General features: G+C 40.0%; 1 pseudogene; it reads left to right on the forward strand.

Moving 5' to 3' along the window:
• The first annotated feature begins 12104 nt into the window (after positions 1-12104).
• Positions 12105-24379, forward strand: part of LOC148839734 (coiled-coil domain-containing protein 162-like) — a 43195-nt pseudogene continuing 30920 nt past the window's right edge.

Here is a 24379-nt window from a genome sequence, read left to right on the forward strand (position 1 = left end):
TCCTAAAGCATGGCAGATGCATTAGAAAATGCCTGGGTGTTGTTGCAACTCTAACCCTAACCCTACCTCGGACACTTTTGGAACACTTTTGCAAATCCCTGCTTCTGAAAACTGTGTTTAAAGAAATCAACAAAAGACTCCCAATCAGTCAGAATTATGTCTAGTACCTGTTAACAGGTATTTTCAAAGTATCCAGTGTGAATGGGTTTCAATTTTGTGGCATTGCTTTTTTTTTCAACCTGCTTCTGAAATGACGTATAAAATATACGATTATTGATTAGTTTTCATGTGAGCATGACAGTTACCAGGAAAGTTTGGATAAAGTTGTTATTTCCTTTAGTTTTAAACACAGAAAAGACCAATGAAGGGTGTAAAGCTACTAACGAGCAGAGGGAGGTTAATGAACCCCATGAAGAGCAGGTGGGAAGTAAATGGCTGGTCAACACACCACATTTAACTGACACTATGACTTGTGACAGGCATGATACAGCTACCGCAATGCAGCTACCTAATCAAACAGTTCCTGTTAGTTCCCTAGGAGGCCATAGTACAGCATGGTAACTTAACACTGTACGGTCTGGAACCAGACAACATAAGACCAAACTTGAGGTCGTGGATGCCTTCAGGTGCCACACTAAGGAATTGGATAGAAATCCAAGAAACAGTAAGCCCTGAAGAGGTACAGGTAGTTAGTTGGCTTTAATGGAACAAACCTCCAAACCACCCTAGCAGATACCCAACACAGGTGTTGTGGTTTATCGGGGGGCTGGGAACAGGAACTGTTGTTATTGTAACACTACTGCCGGGTAGCTGGATCATGACTGGATGTACTCTGAATGCTGTACTCTTACATCAAGATGTACTCCGGGTAGCATGAATGAGTCAAAGGTAGCATGCCAAAAGAAAGGAAGTGACTTCTCCCCAAATATCTACCACAGAGGTATCAGATATTGACAGTGAACTTCCTGATGTGTAATTCCTAGACTTAGATAATGTCTCCTATCGTGTTTATACATACTCCAGATGTTATTCATCCTGTTTGTATCCAATGCTGGTTCTGGTATGAATTCTCGAGGAGTAATGTGGACATTTAAGATTAATGTTCTAATGGCAAGGGACATCACTTAACTCTGTTTTGTTTTGAAGGCAACAACGCCTCAGGACCTCGTGACCTTCAAAAAGGGGGGATATGTAGCGGCGAGGCTTATTAATAAGAAAGAATTAAGTGTTTCTGAGCTTTCCCAAATTAGGCCTCATCTCTCTGTTCATCTCTGTGGTGCAGCCACAGAGAAACTATTCATGCAGGCTGATTTAAGGTTTCTTTTGATAAGGTTTCCTAGGACAGCTCCCAAAGGGGGATGCACTTAGCTAAGCCTGGCTATCATGATCAGTGGTCATCCATTGGCGCCTATCTGTCTAGGGAGTGCCAGATGGACATCTGGACTGCATTCCTAAGTGTCAGGAGTAAGTGACTCATATCTCACCTTGATCAACCAATCAGGGACTGGTAGGGCTGAGTAACCCACGTGGGTCTCTGATGCCCATGAAACTTTCAGCCAGTGAACGAGCTGAAGTTCCTCCAGGTAAAAACAGGCAACACGGAGGAATTAAAAGGAGAATTCCAGGGGTGCGAGACAATTCCAGGGCAGGACGGCCCAGGAGCAAAATGGCTCCCAAGGGCTGGACATTCTCGCAGCGCGCCTCCTGACCATCCTGAGACTCAGCCCGCACAACCACGTAACGGCCAGTGTGTCCGAGTGCCAGAACTTTGCTTTGTTCTAAGAGTTGAGAGTGGAGGTTGCCACGAGTAGCCAAAGGATCCACCCAAGGTTAGCACCAGCAGCAAGCCTCGTGAACAGGTCGGAACTGTGCACAGCTGAATCAGTATTCAGAACTAGCGCTTCATCAGGAACGAACCGGTCCTCTTCCTGACTTGCTGGGACCCACAGTCATCTTTTCTCCTGAGCACAAATGTGCTAGTTTCAGTCAAAACAAGCTAGCCGGTCTTCAGAGAGCATCAGCAGCGCACCGTCGCAAGCAGCATAGCACAGCCTGGCACGGAGCCAGAGAGTGCAGATTGGACAACAACAAGCCTGCAACTGCTTCTTTATGCCTGCAGGAGATCTGAATCCCCAGAGATTGAATGAGTATTCAACTTCACTGCATTGCTGCTCAAGAATTCAATTGTTATCCCAACCAGTTGATATCAATTTTATTCCTATGAGTTATGTACTTGTTTTAAGTATCTAATGTAGAAGTTGTAACCAAGTTCAATTACGAAACGGTCTTAATGAATGATATACCGAACGTATGTCCTCTTGATATGTGTAACTCTTTGTAACTGAATGAATATATATCTTTTGTATTCTGATAACCCTCACGATAAGATCTGTTAGGTTTATATGCATATTCTATGTATTAATAAATGTATCCTCGTGTATTAGTACCTGTGTGTGTGCATTGTTTGAGTTATATCACATGGTTGGATTCTAAGGCCATTAAAAGAATCAATTTTGTGATTTACTGCCACAATTAATCATTGTCCCAGTAAATGCCCAAACCCCTACAGAACTGGTGCCTCGTGAGAGCACACTACACCTGCTTTAGAAAACTGTGTTTAAAGAAGTCAACAAAAGACTCCCAATCAGTCAGAATTATGTCAGGTACCAGTTAACAGGTATTTTCAAAGCATCTAGTGTGAATGGGTTTCAATTTTGAGGCATTGTTTTTTTTTTCAACCTGCTTCTGAAATGACGTATAAAATCTCCAATTATTGACTAGTTTTCATGTGAGCATGACAGTTACCAGTAAAGTTTGGTTAAAGTTGTCATTTCCTTTAGTTTTAAACACGGAAAAGAAGAAAGTTTAGCATGTAGAAAGTGTGGTTTCAGAATTTTGATTCTCTGTCATTTTTGACAGTCGCGCGGCTTAGCAAAAACGTCAATATTGGTCGAAATTTGTTTTTCGAGGAGACAACAAAACAACATTTTTCATACACTGCAAATACATCCTAAAGCATGGCAGATGCATTAGAAAATGCCTGGGTGTTGTTGCAACACTAACCCTAACCCTACCTCGGACACTTTTGGAACACTTTTGCAAATCCCTGCTTCTGAAAACTGTGTTTAAAGAAGTCAACAAAAGGCTCCCCATCAGTCAGAATTATGTCTAGTACCTGTTAACAGGTATTTTCAAAGCATCCAGTGTGAATGGGTTTCAATTTTGTGGCTTTGCTTCTTTTTCAACCTGCTTCTGAAATGATGTATAAAATATGCAATGATTGACTAGTTTTCATGTGAGCATGACAATTAGCATTACAGTTTGGCTAAACTTGTTATTTCCTTTAGTTTTAAACACAGAAAAGAAGAAAGTTTAGTATGTAGAAAGTATGGTTTTAGAACTTTGATTTTCCGTCATTTTTGACAGTTTTGACAGTTTGGCTTAGCAAAAATGTCAGAATTGGTCAAAATTTGTTTTTCGAGGAAACAACAAAACAACACCTTTCCTGCACTGCAAATACATCCTAAAGCATGGCAGATGCATTAGAAAAAGCCTGGGTGTTGTTGCAACACTAACCCTACCTCGGACACTTTTGGAACCAGTTTGCAAATCCCTGTGTAGCGACAATGCTTGTTAATAAGACAGAATTAAGTGTTGCTGTGCTTTCCCAAATGAGGCCCCATCTCTGTCTTCATCTCTGTGGTGCAGCCACAGAGAAGCTATTCATGCAGGCTGATTCAAAGATGTTTTCTTTTGATAAGGGACAGCTCCCTTAGAAAACTGTGTTTTAAAAAGTCAACAAAAGACTCCCCATCAGTCAGAATTATGTCTAGTACCTGTTAACAGGTATTTTCAAAGCATCTAGTGTGAATGGGTTTCAATTTTGTGACATTGCTTTTTTTTCAACCTGCTTCTGAAATGACGTATAAAATATGCGATTATTGACTAGTTTTCATGTGAGCATCATAGTTACCAGGAAAGTTTGGCTAAAGTTGTCATTTCCTTTAGTCTTAAACACAGAAAAGAAGAAAGTTTAGCATGTAGAAAGTGTGGTTTCAGAATTTTGATTTTCAAACATGATTGACAGTTTTGACAGTTTGGCTTAGCAAAAACATCAAAATTGGTCGAAATTTGTTTTTTGAGGAAACAACAAAACACCTCTTCTGCACTGCAAATACATCCTAAAGCATGGCAGATGCATTCGAAAATGCCTGGATGTTGTTGCAACACTAACCCTAACCCTACCTTGGACATTTTTGGAACCAATTTGCAAATCCCTGCTTTAGAAAACTGCGTTTTAAGAAGTCAACAAAAGACTACCAATCAGTCAGAATGACGTCAAGTACCAGTTAAAAAACATTTTAAATCCAGTACATCTGTGACTTTTTATGAGCACTGGACCCTTTGTTTCTGTCTGGACTGTAAACAATGCGTGTTTAGCCACTGCCTGACAGTTGGACTGCTGATATATCTGTTATTGTGTCCTGTTGTTTTCTGTTGCAGTGGATTCTGGAAGGGCAAAAATGATCACTGAGTTGGAGCTTCACCTTTAACTTGGTGAGGAGACATGACTTGTGGTTTTCAAAGCATTTGCAGTACAGAGCTGAATTCATTGAACGTAACCAATCATGGATAGATGGTTTTTTAACGCATAGTAATGTCTTCCCAAGGTAGCATTCCATTTTCCAAAATGCTGATTGTACAAAGTAGGGATAATGTTGCTTAAATGCCCTAGGCATTAATGTGTTGGGTTATTGTCTTCTCTCCTGGTTTGTACACTTGACCATATTATTAGTTCTATATAATATAAACAGAAACAGACACTTTTGCTTAGATCAGATGTGAGGTTGCACCTGCTTCTTCAGTAATTCTAATTTTTATTTTGAGTGATGGTTGGTTCAATGTGTTATTCCCAAAAACAGGTAAGCTGTTTGATGGGCGAGTATGAGGATGCTGTGCAGAAGGCCCGGAGACTGTCTGTATCCAGGTAGCGAGTTTTGACAGGCAGTGGAAATCCCATCAATGCTGTCACTCCGGAAGACATAGTTATCTACCTGCAGTGGCTGGTGTGTCACCTCCATTCACTCAAGACCATTCACAGTTACCTCAGGTAAGAAGGCACTGCTTGCCCAAGTCTGACTTTGGGACAATATTATCTTAGCCTCTCCCTATTTGGAATAAAGCTTTCAATCCTAGCATCTCACGTATAGTAGTTATAACCAGTGGAGAAGCCATGTCTAAGGTAGGAATCTAGAGAAACTATAGCTTTCAGTTCCGAAACACTATGTTATTACATGTTATGTTACTATGACACTATAATGGCAAACAATTGCATCAGACTTACTGCTTTTATAAAAATCTTAGATACTCCAGCATATTTAATCAGATTTGGCATTGTTTATTAATTTCATAACTGCTTTCAACTTCTCGAACTGGAGAGGAGGGAACATGATTACCCATCTTGTCCTCCTAAATGTTTGAATCAGCAGCATTATTTACATTAATCACAGCGGACCATAGTGTTTTTCCAAGTGATAAGGTTTTATTGATAACACTGCAGTCTTACACTTGACCAGCAGGTCAAAGATACTGCTATACATCAGAATGATTCAAAATAAGAGAAGAGCCATATTGGCCTATTTGTTTTTTTCAGTAGATTATTGATCCACTGATCTTGTGCAGTATGAGTCAACAGTCAAGTTTATTGAGCTAATGACACCTGCTCTACAGGGCTCAACCTGTCTTCTGGCTAGTGTTATTTTTGATTGAAGTACACCACAGCCTAGGTTATGTTATTTCACATTTCGTTGTTAAATTTTGTAAAACTATATGTACTGTGGTGCTTTCACAGTCACTCTGTTAAGAAGGTACTATTTGTCTCCAACAAAGCTTTTCTTTTTCCCCTGGAATAAATTAATGTTGCGTGGTCAAAAATCTTAGGTGCTACAGTATGTGCCTGTGTCTGAGAGGGAGAGGGATTCACAGAGAGGGGTTGTTCCCATAGACACAGCCAGCCTCCGTGACTCCATGTCGTCTTTCTCAAGACTGTCAGCTCGGCCAAACACAGCTCAGTCTAGGCACTGCACCTCTGCAGGTAACATCAGCTAATTCATACCTTCAAAAGCATCAGTGCACTGTGTTAAATTCTAACAGGAGCTGTTCTAAATCTGTCACAGTTTTTTGTCATCCTAACTATTAGATTGTCTTGTTTGTCAGGGTTCACGCAGTATTCACTATACCTGCAACATTTAGAGGTCCTCTGCATTATCGGTTACACCTATAGCATGCTTATTGGATGTTTTTGTGATCATAAGTGGCCTTTGGTGAACTAAGAGGTTAATTCGGTTAGTTATAACCACAGGATTATTTCAATGAATTAACCAACTAAAAAAACATGATAAGCTATTTTTATTACGATGGTTATAATAGGCGTTAAAGACATTATTCAGGGAGATTGCAACCAGACTCTAATGTCAGTTTTCTACAAAGTTATGTAACCATTACAGGAAATTATACTCTTAATATCCAAGGATAAACATTAACAACAGAGAGTTGCTTTTCTAAGATACTCTTCCAACCAAAGTGCCGCTCTTACCAACGTATTCCTGTACCTTACAATAAGATTCACTTTGTGTATTGATTTGTAATCCATCCATTTCACTATCTCCCCACAGCCCCACTGTGGTACAAACCACAGCTTACTGTCTTCATAACTGCTTCGTCCAATTCATGGTTGCAGGTGAGCCGGAGCCTATCCCAGCAAGCATTGGGAACAAGGCAGGATTCACCCTGGGTGGGACACCAGGCCATTGAAGAGCAGATAGACACAGACACATGACTACAGCTTTACCTACCAGCGTTTTTAGATTGTAGAAGGAAATCGGAGCACCTGGAGAAAAAACATGCTAACACAGTGAGAACATCCAAACCGCCATGCAGATAGTACCCCAGGTCAGGGAATAGCACCCAGGGCCACATTGTTGCGAGATGACAATGCTAACCACTGCTCCCTCTCTTTGTAGTCATGATTGTGAAATTGCATGTTTCCAACCTGACTGTTAAAGGGCAATGAAATGTTGTTTGCTAGGGAAATCTTCCTCTCCCCCGTCATATCACAATGGGTCTCTCTTGATGTCTTTTGTTAGTATGCCTGCTACTGGAACAAGTTCAGAAGGTAGGATACTTCTGTAAATCCTGTTCTTTGTGATTTGTTTCTGGTTGCATTTATACTGCAAGTTCTACATTTTATTACCTTTTTGTTACTCTGAGTCTGAAATGATTAGTGAAGTTCATTTACTTTTATTGGCTGCTATAAATGTTACTTTCTCCATAACTTTTTGACATTGCTAAAGTTATTTAAAGGCTGAACAAGGTATGAATTCACAATACTTTATATTATTCAAAGGTTATGGTTTTTATATTGCATTTTAGAAATCTTTAATATTTCATCTATCAGCTTTTAAACAAGACCTTTAAAATAAAATATGGACTTTTCTTAATTAAATTATATGATTCCTTAGCATGATCACTATTAATAAATCTTATCTTTTATCGATGTGTTGCATAGGCCTCTTCAGTTTATTGATGGCAAATAAACTCAGTTGATTTTTTAAGTGTTTCAAATGCATACAGTATGTGCAACAGAAGTGGGCGGTGGGGGACAGTTTAACTAAGCAGCGATTGTGGTTTGTGTAGGATTTCTCAGTGAGGACATGGAGCTCCCCACCCACAGAAAGAGATTGGAAGAGTTTGAATCACAGCTTCAGCAAATGATATCCCACTTCAACATTGACTACAACACAAAGGACATCAAAAACACTGCAAATGAGATGGAATTGTTTTCGATGGTAATTCATAGCCTCCACAGGTGCTACCTATGTTTTGAAAACCTCAGAGCACACTAGAAAATAAGTCTGATATCTTACCAACCTTAACAAGTCTGAATATTTTTTTAATTAAATGTTGTTAGTATTCTAAACATAATAGCTGCCAGTGCTGTTTCCACCATGAAGAAAAAAGATTCACAAGGTACCACAAATTTGTCTACCACAAATCGACTATAAATCATGTCAGTGCTCATCAGAAAAATATCTTGAGTGATCCAGTTAAACATTTAAGTTAGACATTGTCCCATAGCAGACATTAGGTACTGTTTGGCCATATTTGACAAGATACAGTGTTATATAGAATATCCCTAATTAACTGGGTGTCTACCTGCTGGAATGACTCTCCGCAGAAAGCATCTCCTTCAAAGATCAAAGATCTCGCAGACTTTCAAAGAAAGTTGTGTCTTTCTGTCTGAACATTAAACTGTTGTGTCATGAAAATATGTCAGAAAGGTGTCTGGTATTTGTTAATCACTGATGTTATTTTTTTATCTCCTTAGGTCTCCCGTGAATTCCGGACTTTATTCAAAGTGCAAGAGACAATGAAGACTTTTCCAGTGTACAATGTCACAGATACAGGAACAGAGCACTGGGGAAAGAAGAAGCCAAGCATGGCTCTGAAGAAGGAGGCCACCTGGATTCCATTCATTCGGGTAAATATTCCAATCATTTCTCCTGCTGTTTAGGAAATGTGTCTAGGATCTAAAAATCTGAATTTTTAAGTTTGGAAAATTTGTTTTGAAAAAGGATTGAATAAAAGGCAATTCACTGTACACACAACTTTTGTAATTTGATAGATAGATATAAATACTGTATACCCCATCCAGATGCTTTTAATTCTTGTCTTTGTGTTACTATAATTTTCCACCTGTGCTATTATAAGCCCCCACAGCTAAATACTGAATGACTCCACATGTGGAGCTTTTTTCCAAGGTATAGTTTATTTTCCACAAATAATTGGTCTGAATTCCCTTGAATATGTCCAGGCTACTTCGCCTACCAGCAGTGTCTAAATTGTTTGTCACTATGATTGTATTTAATATTCCACAACAGGTAAAACCCAAACAAGATCCTTGGCAACAAAAACAGGCTGCAAAACTAAAGCAACACAGATCTCTCGATAAGCTCCTCAGAATGCATTGCAGATTTTTACAGGTAAGACATCAGCACAAGGCTACATCCTCCCTCACTGCATTAGCCTGCTGTGTATTTATTGCACTTTTATACATATTACCATGCAAACATATTCACCTTTGGATTGTGTGCTAAAGATTTATAAAGCCAGGAATGAATTGTATAAACACATCAAAAGTAAATACCCCAATATATTACAAAATATACAGTTTTAGGCCTCGGCAGCACAGTGACCCCAGCGAGTTCCTGGGTGCTGGCACACTTGTAGATTGTGGTGCAGTTAGTAAGAGACATGCCTCTCATCCACCTGGAGCTGAATCTCCACTATAGGGCTGTATTACCTCTGACATCTTAGAAGAAGAAGGTGAACAAGTTGGAGGAGTTTGCCTACACTTCCTCATTCTCCCTTTGTGAGGTTGCAGGGTGGTTTATAACAGTGAAATGACACTTGAAAAACATGCATTTGGTCTATTCAGATTAGTTGATACAGATGTGTACAAGAAAATTAACTGGAAGTAAATGTTAAAAACAAATGTAGGACTAGAAAATCAAAAATGTCACCTTCAGAGGATAACAATTTCACAATAAATCATACAACTTGCATTTTTGGAAATAAGGTTTCAGATCCAAACCGGGTCATGGACTCCCTAAAGGAACACGCAGCCTGTATTTCTGATCCAGAGCCAATACAACCCATCTCAGTGACATCACATCCATTTGGACAAAATACCTATCAAATATGGGAGAGGATATATAGCACCTCAAATTTGTTTCAGGTAAAGCAACCTCATTCTTTTTTCACAAACCAAATGCACAAAAAGATCTGATTTAGAAAATAGCAATGCTATAGCCAGGATGTTATCCCCCATTATAATCTTTGATTATGACTAAATGTTTATTCATATTAGTGGCAGTAGGAATAATTCTAGATTTTTACTATAGTATCACTAGGGAGCCCAACTCGTATCTGTCACGCCTTCTGCAGCCAGAGGGCGCTCATTCTCTGTCCTGTCTCTCATTTCCGGTTCTTTGCTGTCCTTCCGGTGTTTCTCTCTCCCTGGGCTATATATTTCCGGGTCTTTCATTCTGCCGGCGCTCAGCATTGACGTTCGGATATCCTGAAAGCCGCCTAGCACCAGGTCGCCCCATGTCCACTACCTGAGGGCATAGGTTTCTATATGGCATTTCCTGAACAGCTGAGCCCAGGCTAACCCCTATCTCGCCGCTACGCATAAGGTCTTTTTGCTCTCCTGCCATTCCATGGTTCGTCCTTCCGACACCCGTGACAGTATCTCCCTGAAGTTTCCAGTTCTCTATGAAAATAAAGTTTCAACAACATTTCATAACAGGAGCCAAACCCTGAAGAAAAAAGTTCATCTACAGATGGTAGGGAATCAGAGAAACCTAATCTGAACAAAAGACCTGGCTCTCACAAGAAGAAAAATGAGAATTAAGATTCAAGTGATTTGAACCTAATACTTAAAGCAAAAGCAATACTCATAGCACCGAAATCACATTGTATTAATGTTTTCTGCAATTTTCCTTACAGCAAATGCCATGTCAAGGGCATATCCGCATTAGGGAATTTCTATATTTGGCCTATTGAGGGTAGAACAGTGTATTGGTTAATAGAAATTAAGCATCCTATCTACCAATACTGCTTCTTTTTATATAATGTAATATGTAGCCTTTTCCCATTGCTGCCTGAGTCATGTTGTTGACATCTTCCTTATTGAGCATCTGAGTAATAGTAATTCAGCTTACAAGCAATTTGTTACAGACTGCAGAAGTTAGAAGTAACGTGTAATCCATCAATTTGTATTTCATTGCCACTACAAACAATCTGTTACAAGGAATTCATTACCAGTAAATTAGTAAATAATCCATTGCAAGTATTTGGATTACAAGTAATCCATTACAGTTAAAAGTAGTCTGGTCACAAGTAAGTGGGTCACAAGCAATCCAGTTGAAGCATGTTATTGCCTTCTTCTTTAGTGAACACCTGAGTGATAGTAACCTAGTTTACATGAAAATCTGGTTTTAAAATAATTAATCTGAATTATAAGCAATCTGATAGTATTATAAGTAATTTTCCATCTGCTACAAATTACCCGGAGTACAGATTATGCACAGTATGCGTTACACTAATCAATATAATACAATATTCTGTTACAGCTGCATACTGTATAACCCATTGCGGATACAAATAATCTGTTACTGTTACACATTACTTCCACTACAAACTGTTTAAAAGAATCCATTGCAAGGAATCCAATTACATTGACAATTGATTGGATTATATATAGTCAGTTAAAAATCAGATTCCAAATAATATGTTTAAGATACAAGTTACCTGTAATTTGTAAATGTACAGTATTAAGTAATCCGCTACAAGTATTATTTTGTAGCAATAGTCAGATTACAGGCAATCTGTAAAGTTACAGTACAAGTAACTGTAACTATAAACTGTAACTAAAGTATTTTAATTCATTATAATTTAATTCATTTAATTGATAACAGTTAGAAGTAAATTTCAGTAAATCACTGTTATATGTACTACATACAATATTACAAAGCAAGCAATCTTTTCCTGTCACAAGAAAATTGAAAAATGTTGCAAGGAATCTGAAATCTGTTGCAATTACATCTATGACAAGTAATCTGTGACAGTTACAAGCAATGAAAGCAATGATAACCACTGTGCCACTGTAGCTCTGAATTATTATTTTTTTTGTTTTGACCAATCTAATACATTTCTCAGTTTTAAATGATTGTAAACTCCTGCTGGACCTAAGTCAGACATCTAGCTATTTAGTAATCAGCTGTTCCCATTTCCCTTAGCCAAGTCACTGCCAGGAAATTTTGTGTCAGGTCTTATTTTCCATTTTCATGAAACTATTAGGAATTCCAATTTTTAACTGGTGGTTATTTCTACAAGATTATTTAAATCTTGAAAATCCTCTTAAATATTACACTTTATTTTTGTAAAAACAGTGTGATTATCCACAACATTGCAAAAATAAAGACCTCTGCAATGATTTATATTTCACTGATGTCTTGTTGCAATTTGCCAGCTATAGCTACATGGAGACCATGCAGGTGCTAGGGCTGGATGATGGCCAGGAGGAGAGCGGTAAAGACCCAGTCATGACAAGGGGAGCGTACCTGTCCTTCCTCTACCTGCGCCACCTGAGGATCAGAGAGCTGCAGGTGAAACAGTGTTCTTGTGTATCTCTCAAGTCAGCAGAACACAGTATGTGTCAGAGGTGACTCCCAGTCGCACAAATTATAACCTTTGACAATTTAATTGAGCCTTTTTTATTTTACTGGAAGAATACAGGCTGTTTTGTTTTATGTCCATGAAGTTGGCTTCAAATGAGGACATTATGCAATAATTTTGGACAGATTTGTTTTTGGCAATTCCAACACTGCTAGTCTTCAATTTTGGCATGTTTTAATTTATTTATGCAACCAATAATAAATATACTCTTCATATTTTTTGCTTAAACCAACTTTCAGTTATATTTTAAGGGTGCACATAAATTTAGAATCGACTTCATCTTTCAGCCCTCATCATTAGTTTACATTAGCAGTCTACCAACTATATCTGGAAATCTGTTTTTTAAAAAATATTTGGACAAAAAGGTAGAACTTGGATGGTTCAGTGAACAGCAGATTCAGACTAGGTGTGTTGGGTGAGTTTTATGTCTTGCTGATTGGCCCTGCTTCAGCGCACATGCCTGGGGGTCCTGAACTACATGCGCTCTGTGGAGAGGACCTTAGCCTTTGACACAGCAGGCCTCAGCCTGGATGGGGAGAAGCTGAGCAGCAGTGCGGAGGAATCAAGCTGGATGAGTGCTGCCAGAGTGGGTACTGGCTCCCCAGATAGACTGGGCAATCACTACTGGGTCCACAGTAGTCCTGCTGACTACAAGGTGACAAGTCTCTATTTTGTTTCTTTCACTAATGCAAGTATGATCAATCGACATGATAGAGACCATGCGCTGGCTGTCACATATGGCTGTATGTGTAATAGTGCATGAAAGAAAATGTATGTGAAAGGCATAGGAACCTTTCTAAAGCATTGACAATTTACTGTCTCAGTCATACATGCAAGGACAAAAATATCTCTTACCAGTATTCTGTGTGGATTTGCAATTTAAAAAATGTATATCTTGTGAGCCGACAAAGTGGAGTACAACCTCAGGTAGCTCTTGTTCATTTCAAGTACGTGACATGCATACAAGGAAAAATGATCAAGTTCAATAAAAGCTTTGCTGTTTCCTATGAATTATCCTTTTGAACACTGTAAGAACAGTTCCTATTAGGTGCCTTTTTAATAATACAGATACAGTATTAATTCATGCAGACTATTCTTTCTTTGCATTTTTAGAATCAATAGTAATTGTTCTATTTATTTGGAACCACCAATTGTTAATCAGCTTGGTTTTACCTAAACTAAAACTACCACATCAGCAAGAAGAGTAGGAAGCCTGCACACCTTTTCCTTGAAAATCTTTCCCTTCTCAAGTCATCTGGTATTTTTCTCACCCTCACTTTGCATAAGTAACAGTTTGGATTACAAGAGCAGTGCAGCTGGTGCACATTGCTCTGCCCAATGAAATCCATCTCTTTCCCAGTGGCTGGTGGCCATTTGAGTGCTATCTCTTGAGGACACCTATCAATATAGTTTGATCATAACGCGTGTTATAATCTTCCGTGACTCAAAAAAGAGAAGAAAAGAGTCCTTGAATTTCAGTTACCAGGATTTTTTATGATATTTTTCAGAAAATGCCTTTGAAAACAGCCTTTGTGCTTTACTCTGTCTGCAGGTACACTGTGCACAGTTCATGGAGTTTCCATGAAATATGAAATTACAATGATTTCTACAGCACAGAAGTTGACTCCATTCACACACAGGACCACCGGGGGTTGTATATAATGTACGATGTGGCTCTGAAAGACCTGAATGAACTGGCAAACACACTGCTCCTTGTGGCTTCTCACTACATTGGGAAAGACAGAGGTGAGGCACAACCTTCAGAATATTTGTATTTACTGCAATCCTTGTCAACTTGGATAGCTCTCTTCAAACACTGGTGTGATTAAATCAGTACTGTCCTAATTGTCTAATAGTAATAGTACGGCTAATTGTCTGACAGCGTTACCTGGTTGCACTGATAACTTGATCTCCCCATATGGTAAAAACACAGGACGAGGCTGTCAATGAGCTGTTGCAAACTGCAAGGCATTGTTTTCACTTTTAAAGCTTGCATTTGCAGCCAAGTTGTGTTTTAATTTGTAAGAATTTTATGTATTCACTTGAAAGCAGGGTGTGAGTTGCATCCAAGGTACCATGTTTTTCTTAGTGTTGACTCCAATTCTAAACACAGACTTACAGTAACACAAGCTCTAGCCTTATTCATATGGCTATCTGTGTGAACTTTGTGGTGCTAATCCCACAAGTAGCACAGAAGGGCTCTTAGGTTACATTTTTTAAAGATACCTGCTTTTGTGTGTCTACAAAGAAATGAGACGTTCAAAAAACTATTTCCATCAGGGAAGCCCCAGTCTGCAGGAACAGACCTACGGTGCTTGGCACGGGTGGATGTGGATCGCTTTGAAGGATGTGGATGTGTGATGCGACTTTTCTGAAAAGCAAACAGCAGGTAAATATATATCAGTGCATTTCAGTATGCAGATAATACCAGGTCTGAGGTGATGTTCTAAAGCTGTTGTATAATTTGCCCCATTAAAATTTTAGCTGAGGCTGCCCTCAATTTGGTTCATCTCTGCTGATAGCCTTTAATGAAAGATTTTAATAGGATGGGGAGCTGAAGTCCACTTTTCAGTGTCGACACTCCTGAGCTTATTATTTGTCAGCTGCTTAGTTCCAGGAAACAGATTTTCCCAGTTAAGTAATTAAGAACTTGGACAAAGTACCTAGGTTACCCTAAAACAAATTAAGTTTGGATACATCCACAGCAAAGAACAATGATTCTTTTAGTAAAATTATCCAGTATTTGCCTAGTGTTTATGTAACTGCTTGCAGTATTATAATGTTGTACTTCATCATATTCCATGTTTTCTCACTTTTAAGTAAATATTCCATTAACATTCTCTTACAAGTGGTGGTGTGATTTGTGCGTCTATTCTGGATTATTTATGTGCCCGTTTTCCTTCTGTAGCTTCTCGACTGCTATTTTGAGGCCTACCAGCACGTGATGGAGGCAGGAGAGTGGTTTGCAGTGGCCCAGGTTATAACAGACATCTTGCACCAGCGATCTGGAGGCTGAATAGTTCATCTCTTCCTACAAGGAGGAGCTTATCTGTCTGCAGAGCCGACAGCAGCTCATTAGGCAGATACTCAGCAAACAGGTAGGCTCTTCTTCATGATGTGTGGTAACTTTCTCTCTAAATCTTAATTGAATCATAAAATTCCTTCTTATGTCAAAGGTTTAAGTGCAGATTTTAGCTCTATTATGTATGGCTTGCTTATGATAAAGACCTGTCCTGCAGAAGAAAATTAGTTTAATTCAACCTTAATTCAACCTTACCTTACAGCCGAGTCTCGACATCTGTGAGTACGTATAACGTGCAGATTTGCTTATTCATGATTTGGTCTGGCTGGCTTGTTTGGAAAAAGAGCAGAGAGGGATGAAACCCAGCTATAGATTGTTAACGGCAACTTTTAGATTATCTGCACAACAGATTGGAATCATTAAACAAATCTACACTGTAGCTAGTGAGTGAGCCTCTCCCAGCACCCTCCTCAAGTGCCCACTACCCAACATCAGCATCTCAATGGGGCCTTGTCTTTATATCGTAACAGACACTCCAGGTTCTGTGTCAGCAGCGTGGGGACTGATGACTTTACAGGTTCTCTGACATTGCAGCAGGTGTGCTTATCATGTTGGCAGAGAGAGAAAGTGCAGGCTGAACGCATAGGAGGGACTCATGTTGTGAACAAAGTTGTCCTTCTTAATTCATTGTTCTTCTTTGTCTGTTATTACAGATTATCAGCACTTTTCGTGATTAGCTATTACATTACAGTTATGTAAATTTGACAAATTACTGCTTATTTTCTAGACATTCCAAACAAATTCAAGAATGTTCCAAACTCTTTATCTTGCTGTATATTTGAAATTTCAGATAGATGAACAACATCAGTATCTGCAGAGAATTTGGAGAGACAGGCAGAAAGGAACCGCAAATTAGTATGGACTTGCACCAAACTACATTCCCAAGCAGCTGGTTTCCATCAATCATAGCTGGTAAGTCAAGAGTCCTACATGATAACGTTCAAGCAGAAGTTTCTGCAAAATCAGTATTTAAAAGGCTAACATGGATCAACATGATTCCTTATGTTTTTCTGAATGTACACTGCACTAATAATGTGCATATGGTTGTAAACCTTATTTCTCTGCTCCCTATTTCCATTTAAATAGATGTTTGTTGATTTAACATTATAATGCATTAATAATACAATGTACAGAGCTGGCATTAATTGCAGTAAAACCTGCTGTGTAACTTCCATGTGTTCTGTGTTGAAGCCCAGCCCTGAAGAATGTTTTTTTGCTGGAGTTCCACCCATCCCTTAGTCTGGCCTCTGAAGTTCACCAGGCTGTGAGCCAGGCCTACACAGAGATGTGCCAGCTATACAGGCCCAGGACTGTTGGTCAGAGTGTGGCCCTGGAGCAGAGACTCTTGCAGCAGGCCCTGGAGAAATGGCAAGCCCTGGAATCTCCTGGGAGCTGCTATAGTTCACAGATCCAGAAAGATGTGGGTTCTTCTCTATAAACACTAAACATATAATATTGCAGGAAAACCACAAGTGAGTTTTAGAATTGTGGTTTTCACTTTCAAATCATTTTTAGAGGATGTATTTTGTCGATTTTTTCTTATTTTGTGGAGTCTCTTTATTGTGAATTGGAAAACAGTAAAAAAAATCAATTTCATCAATCTATTTCAAAGATGTCAATTATTTCAATGCAGCCTTTTTCGATGTACCAGGAAAACATAATGGGCTTCACTGTTAACTCTTCTGTTTTTGCTGAGAATTTTAATTCTATAACATTCCTTTTAGTTTAGCTTGTGGTCATGGTTGGACCAGTCAAAACCTCATTCCTTTTTCTCTTTCCAGTTATTTTCAGATGTGTGTTTTGAAGATCCATTCTTTGTTCGAGACATTGGTTTCTCAGTGATCCAGAGGGCTCAGGAGAAAGAGAAGAAACAGGGCAAAGAGAGACAGGCGTTTGTTGTGGAGACATTTTGTAGACTGCTGGAGTTGGTCACAATCCGCCATCACTTAATGGAGTCCGCCTCAGAGACTGCGCAGCTTTCCCAGTTGAGATGCTTTCCATGTACTATGTGCTTTGCCAAAAGGAATTTATAAGAGCTTTGGAATGGGCTTTGTCAAGGAATCTGAATTCTGAGATAAAGTTTAGCCAGCAGAGGTTTCGCTTAATGTTACTGTTATTAGTGTACAATGGTCTTCAAAACCTTTTAATGATTTATAACCGTCAGACATTTGCAATGTAAAAGATGTTTCATAACACCTTTGACACCATTGCCTTTGACTCCCTAGGCTGTACAAGAGCTTCGCTGAAGAGATGGGTTTCGGTGAGTTCCACTTGTACCTGCGGCAAGTGCAGTTTGAGTTTGCAGTGCTGAAGGAGAAGATCGAGCAGCCACCCCTACTCTTCATCACGGCTCTGTTGCAGGATGACAGCAGTGTGGACAGGTATCTGACGTCATGGGAGGAGGGGTGGAGGTGCATCCTTTGCATTGCGCTGAAGGGCACAAGGCTGGACTTCACCCTGGATGGGAAGCCCAACGCATGGCGCACACACACAGACAAATTACAGACATGACATGACATAGACAGTACACTATGTCTGAGAGGGGGGTGGAAACCAGAGCACCTGGAGAAAACCTATGGAGAACATCCATTTTCTTACCACTTGATCCAGTACAGGATTGTGGGGAAGCCAGAGCTTGGCCCAGCAAGCATCAGGTACAACGTAAGACATACTCTGGATGGGACACCAATCCATCGCAGGGCACACACAGACAAAAGACAGACACACACTCACAACAGAGCCATTTTTCTCAGAAAACCAGTTAACCAGGAAATCAGAGGACCTGGTGAAAACTCACATGAACACAGGGAGAACACACAAACTCCACACAGACCCAGATGTGAACCCAGGGCCCCACTGCTGCAAGGCAGCAAAGCTAGCTGCTGTGCCACCATGTCAACCTCAAGGAGCACATGCAAAATCCAGATAGACGCTGCCCAAGAATGGATTAGGGGTATTTTGTATTAAAAAAAGTTTTAATACATTTATTTTATAATAAAAGCTTTTCATTAAAACATCAAAAGACGTTCGGATAATAACTTAATACATACCTTATGTTTTTTTTGCTTATTTGCTTTTTTTTGGACAAATTTGAGATTAACGTGGAAAACAATATTCATATTATTTCTTTATAATGTGCAATATACAAGATAAAATTCCACATCGTCAAACATTTTAAAAAATCACTCATAATTGTACCATTCTGAATGGTCAAATGCTTTGGTAAAAAAAACAAAATTACTTGTCCTTGGACATTTCCATTTTCTTTCTTCAGATTTCTGTTGTGGAAATGTAAGACCAACAACTGTGTAATGACATTTTATACAGTATATTAGAATGTGACTATATTTTATTGCAATGTAATGACATTGTTGTGGCTATGTACATCTGCAGAGATTAATTTAGGTGTCTTAGTAGGATTGAAGGTGCTGAGTTCTGGCTGTATAAATATTTTGAAAAGTATAAATCATCCGGACCTCTTTTACAGAAACAAGTTGCTTCTTGCCTGAACTATTGCAGGTATTCTCCATCCACTCTGCTCCTGGGGATCCAGGAGCTTGATGAGAAACAGATTGGGAAGTTCAGCTTTCGGACTGAAGAAGCTGTTGTACAAGTAATCTGGAAAAATACTTACATGAATTCCATGTTTGCTCTCCCTTCACCCTCTTTTAAAATGCCCAGTAAATAAAATAGTATGATTCCCCTTCCCAGAGTTTGCATAGCAAATTTCTTTTTGAGCTGGCTTAAATAAACTTGTCCTTTTAAAAGCATCACATAAATAACCATATGTTTGCACATGACTGCTAGTGGTGTAGAGAAATGCTGCCCATCCTCACCGGTTAGCTACAGTATATTCACTGTTGACATGATTTGAACATTTCAACCTTCAATAATTCCATAGTTAAACACTTTTCCCAACCACATGACATGTTTACAAGGCTATTCTTTCTAATAATAAAAATATTGAAAGCAACACATCATCTCTAAAGTGGTTTTAAACTCTTGATGTCTGCACTTTTGTTTCACAGTTATTACAGGAGCACAGCTATTTCTGAATCTCATTCTGTCTTAAATGGAGTTTATATAACAAAAGTTTGGGAGGGATGACAATAACCACGCTCAATCATTCCCAGCCGTCAGTAATTAGTAATCACTCCCTTCATCCTTCCTCCACCAAACTCTATAAATACCAGTGCGATATCTCTCTCCCTCGCATGCGACTTTTGCATCCCACCTCCACCCCATCTCCACCTCTGCAGCGACCCCTTGGTTACACTGCGGGAGGGTCCTGGCCTCCCTGTCCTATGGCCAGGAGGTCAGCCCTCAGCCAAGCAGGTTAAGCCAAATATCTGCTCCATAATAGTTAATTATGCTTTGATCTTGGGCGTTGTCATTCCTAGTGAAATTTATCCTATTACTTTATTTGCTGAATTAATGTTGCCTTTGGTGTTAAAGATATGGGCACCTCTTTGATTTATTATCAGTTATACTGTATCACTAACAGGTATGTACGTATCCTTTTGCTGTGTAAAAGAACCCAAATATATAACATATCCTAAGGTATTTGATAAGGATGAAGGGACATTTTCCTGATGATGACCTCAAGACATACTGCTGTTCTTAATAATTATTCCCACCAGTGCTCATTATCTCTGTTATTCTCCACAGCTGATGAGTACGTCTGGAATACAGAACCTCCAGGTCACGCTGGCCTGTCAGGTGACTCAGATGAATGCGCTGTTGAGTGCTGTCAAGCAGGCATGTTTCTGCTACTGGTCACATTCTGTAGCGGCAATGCTTGTTAATAAGACAGAATTAAGCGTTGGTGTGCTTTCCTAAATGAGGCCCCATCTCACCCTCCATCTCTGTGGTGCAGCCACAGAGAAGCTATTCATGCAGGCTGATTTAAGATGTTTTCTTTTGATAAGGGACAGCTCCCAAACGGGGATGCACTTAACTAAGCCTGGCTGTCATGATCAATGGTCATCCATTGGCGCCTATCTGTCTAGGGAGTGCCGAATGGACATCTGGACTGCATTCCTAAGTGTCAAGAGTAAGTGACTCATATCTCACCTTGATCAACCAATCAGGGACTGGCAGGGCGTGGTAATACCACGTGGGTCTCCAATGCCCGCCAAACTCTCAACCAATCAGCACACATCTGTGTCTTGGTCAAAAAGGGAGCGCAAGCTCAGATCGGGGCTCTCCTTGGCCATTTTCGCGCATCCTCAGAGACAAGCACGTGACAACTGCTGTTGTCTGCAAAGGGACTTGGACTTTGTTCTAAGCGCAAGGCCGAGGATCCCGTACGTACTCAGAATTCTACCAACGTGAATGCTCCGCTTGATCAACTGCAGCCTACAGTTGGACCCTCGTCGACAACCTGAATAGCTTATTCAGAAGCAGCGCTGGACCGGGAACGAACTAGCTTCTTCCCGGGCAAAAGAGTGACTTGTGAGGACGCGGTCACACTCTGTGCATGGAGACTTTCTACTAGCCAGCCGGACTGCTGGTAGATCCCCTCGGAGCAACGACTGCCCTGCGCGCCGCAGTCAGATTCCTCCGCCCGTCCTACTCCGAGCTGCACCTCGACTGGTTGGCCGGTAGCCAGAGGACGCCGGGACAACACCCATTGGACAACCGCTGCAACAGAGGCTGCAACAGAGCCTGTCAGCTGGTTTGGTGTTCGTGCCGGGAGATTCCAAATCCATACACAGTGGATAAGTAAACCCCATGTTCTACATTGCGTCTCGAGAATTCAATTGTACCTCAACACAAGTTGTTATCAATTTAATTCATGAGTAATGTATTTACTTCCGAGTTTAGAGTAACAGTGGGTAATAACACTGATTAGCGATTTGGTAACCGAACGATATATATTGACATATATTCTCTGTTGTGTATCTCTTTGTGTTTGCATCTCTTTGAGATTATATACCTTGTATATTGATAACCCTCACAGTAATGTCTGCCGCTCGTATCCAGGCAAACTAGTATATCTTTGGTGCACAATTTATATTAATAAATGTATCTCGTGTATTGAACCCGTGTGTGTGCATTGTTAGTTGTTCTGACGATTGATTTTCTAAAAGCTACAACGAACAACCTCGTGATTACTGTTACAATTAATAATTGTCTCAGTAAACCCATCAAACCTCTACAATTCCCAGGTGTCTCTACAGGAAAAGGTACTGTATAATGCTCTTTTCAGGACTTGCCAAGAGAGCTGTAGTCGAATAGGGGTGATCTTAAAACAAAAAAGTTAAGCAGATGAGTGATAAAAGCACACACTCAGTGCTATCTTGGGCCATATTGGGCATGTATATAAGCCTTGGCCATGTCACAAGCACACTGTGACTGAGATTCCCCCAACAGCAGTGCGCAATTGGATGAAAGTTATCAAAGATAACTGTTTAGGTTCCTTGGTACAACAGTGGTTCCTATAACCTACCAGGTACCTGCAAGTTTAAAGCAGCATCACTGAGAGATACACCGGCCCTCCAATCTGCACCAATGTGGGCAGCTGTGGAACTTGCAGTGCATCAAAAATGAATGGCCCTGCAGGTGAGCATGTTAGAGAAGCATGGCTATGTGTCTCACTCTCACCTGTGCAGCAAGTAGTTGTTGTCAGAGAGCTGAGTCTTCAAACAAGATTTGTTTATTCCATGTTGGATTGTAATAAAATGGTACAATTTCCTTAAACCAACAGAAAACAAAATGTATTCAGTGACAGTAAAAGTTCAGGTCCTTTCTGAAGTGGGTTAGGGGTTATGGGTTAAGGTTAGGGTTTACGGTTAGGGTTGCTAAAACGCAATACCAAAAAGTTATTTCTCAGATTAGATACTTTGGAGCCACATTGTCGAAAAGAGGTACTATAATAATTATTCTGCATTATAATTTTCTGTTACAAAATAAATTAAACAAACCCTGTCTTCGGATCCTCAGAGTAAGTCAACTATTTCTCTCAGACCTTCATACAGGTTGTTCCCTCATCGAGTACACTACTGTATCAAAGATCATTTAGCACATCTGACTTAGTTATTTTGCTTAGAAGTTCCTGAGGATGCATGTTTGGAAGTGTTGGCTGCATAGTTTGGCTGAGTGATGTGAACGCTGCTGTGTGTTCTTGTGGGTCTCTCACACCAGCAGCTGCCAGTGCTTCCAAAGCATGCAGGTGTAGAACAGGACTTAATGCATTTTTATACAAAAATTCGTATTCTATATTCTGGTCGCTTGCAGATTAGAATGGCATATGTTTAGCAATAATATTATTTATGGTACCTGAAAGTTTCAGGTTGTTGCACAAAGCTAAGGTATGCGTATACTTGATCTGACAACTGGAATCAATTTCCTGTCGTTAAACTCTGTTTATTTTTAAGGAGGCTGGACAAGCAGGAGCGAGTCCAGAGCCTGTGAAGATCCCGAGAGCCAGCTCCCCGTGCCAGGCCTCTCCCCTGCCAGAGCCAGCTACAGGCCAGGGGAGCAGGAAGCTTTTGTATCTGTTCAGTTCGAAAAGCTGGGTCTCCGCAATGAGATGCTCAACACATTTCTAAAAAGAAAACAAGCCATGGGTACAGTAATGAAGAATCCTGTAAGTGGTTTTACCAGACATTAAGGTTATGATGCAGCTTGCATGGCAGAGGATCTTTCCCCATCCTCAGTCCTGGTAGATAATGACTGACCCTGCAGGCTTGAGCTTCCTGCGCTTTTAAATTGTCACATGGCGAATTGTCTTGCGCCAGTCAATCAGGTGACTAAGGACAGCTGCTCACTCCCTGTTGCATTCTGGGAAATGGGATCCAGACGAGAGTCACTGCCCTCTCACATTTCTGTTTATTGTAATCATGCGTTGTACTCCAGCAGCTGCTCTTCTCACAGTGCACCTTAATAAGAAGAGCACCATGTTTTTTTAAAACATTTTTTAAAGACAAATTTATTTAATTTCATACGAACAAAGCTTAGAAATTGAACTATTACAGAGTTTATGAATAACATTGAGGTTCATTTCCAAAGCCTGTGATATCAAATTACAGTATGTGTGCAAGCTAATGGTCCATGTTTTTATATCTACAGGAAGAAACAGAGAAGGTCAAGAGAGGCTTAATTTTGGAATTCTGTCAAAAGTAAGTTTTTTGAATATCACAATAACTGAATGTAATCCACATTTTCAAAATAAATTAGATATTGTTTTACATTATGTTATCAGTGGCTGTGTAGATAATGAAATCTTAGTTTTACACACTAGAGAGAAGACTATGTGAACTCTAAACCCTGGACTCCTTTGTTGTAAAAGTGTTGGCACGCAAATACTTCACCATTTCAAGACTGGAATGTACAAAAACAGTTAGGCAGTATTGTGGATAATCCCTTTTTGTCATCGATTATCCTCACTTGACAGAAAAAGCAGAGGAGTGTGACTTTGTAACACAGATCTACGGGGCATCCCTTAGAGACTTGCACAGCTCGTTTTAATTATCTTGCAGTTTTATTAACGTTATATTAACAAAGATAAACTGTGAAACAAAAAACTTCCTCCACCCCTGGGTTCTGGACTGTTGTTCAAAATTCAATAGAGATTTACAGGAGCAGAATATACAGTTATTCCTGTGCAGGCATTGGAGCTGAAGTGTTTGCAGGTCATGCCAGCTGAGATCTGAGGACTGGACACAGCACTGTCTCGGGAGGTGAAGATGCATTGATGGCCCTGACACCTGCCCCTGTCTCTGCTAATGTATTTTAGGTTTAGTCTGCGGATGTCCCAGTACTCTCTGCGCAGTCAGATTGTTGAGTATTACAGCAGCCTGGCGGCACTACTGGAAGACATCCCTTCCATTCGGGATTCGTTCTTCATGGTCGGACAGCCACACGAGAGGAAAGGGGAGAGGGACTGTGAGCGTGGCCTCATTTCAGACCCCAGGTGTGTTCATCTGTGTGCGAGTCGTCATTGTTTATGTCTGTACCCTGTCTTTTCTCCTTGCGCATAGATAAGGCTGGTAA

This window comes from Atractosteus spatula, chromosome 2 (genome assembly GCF_055471065.1).
Source record: "Atractosteus spatula isolate fAtrSpa1 chromosome 2, fAtrSpa1.hap1, whole genome shotgun sequence".
NCBI classification, from domain to species: domain Eukaryota; kingdom Metazoa; phylum Chordata; class Actinopteri; order Semionotiformes; family Lepisosteidae; genus Atractosteus; species Atractosteus spatula.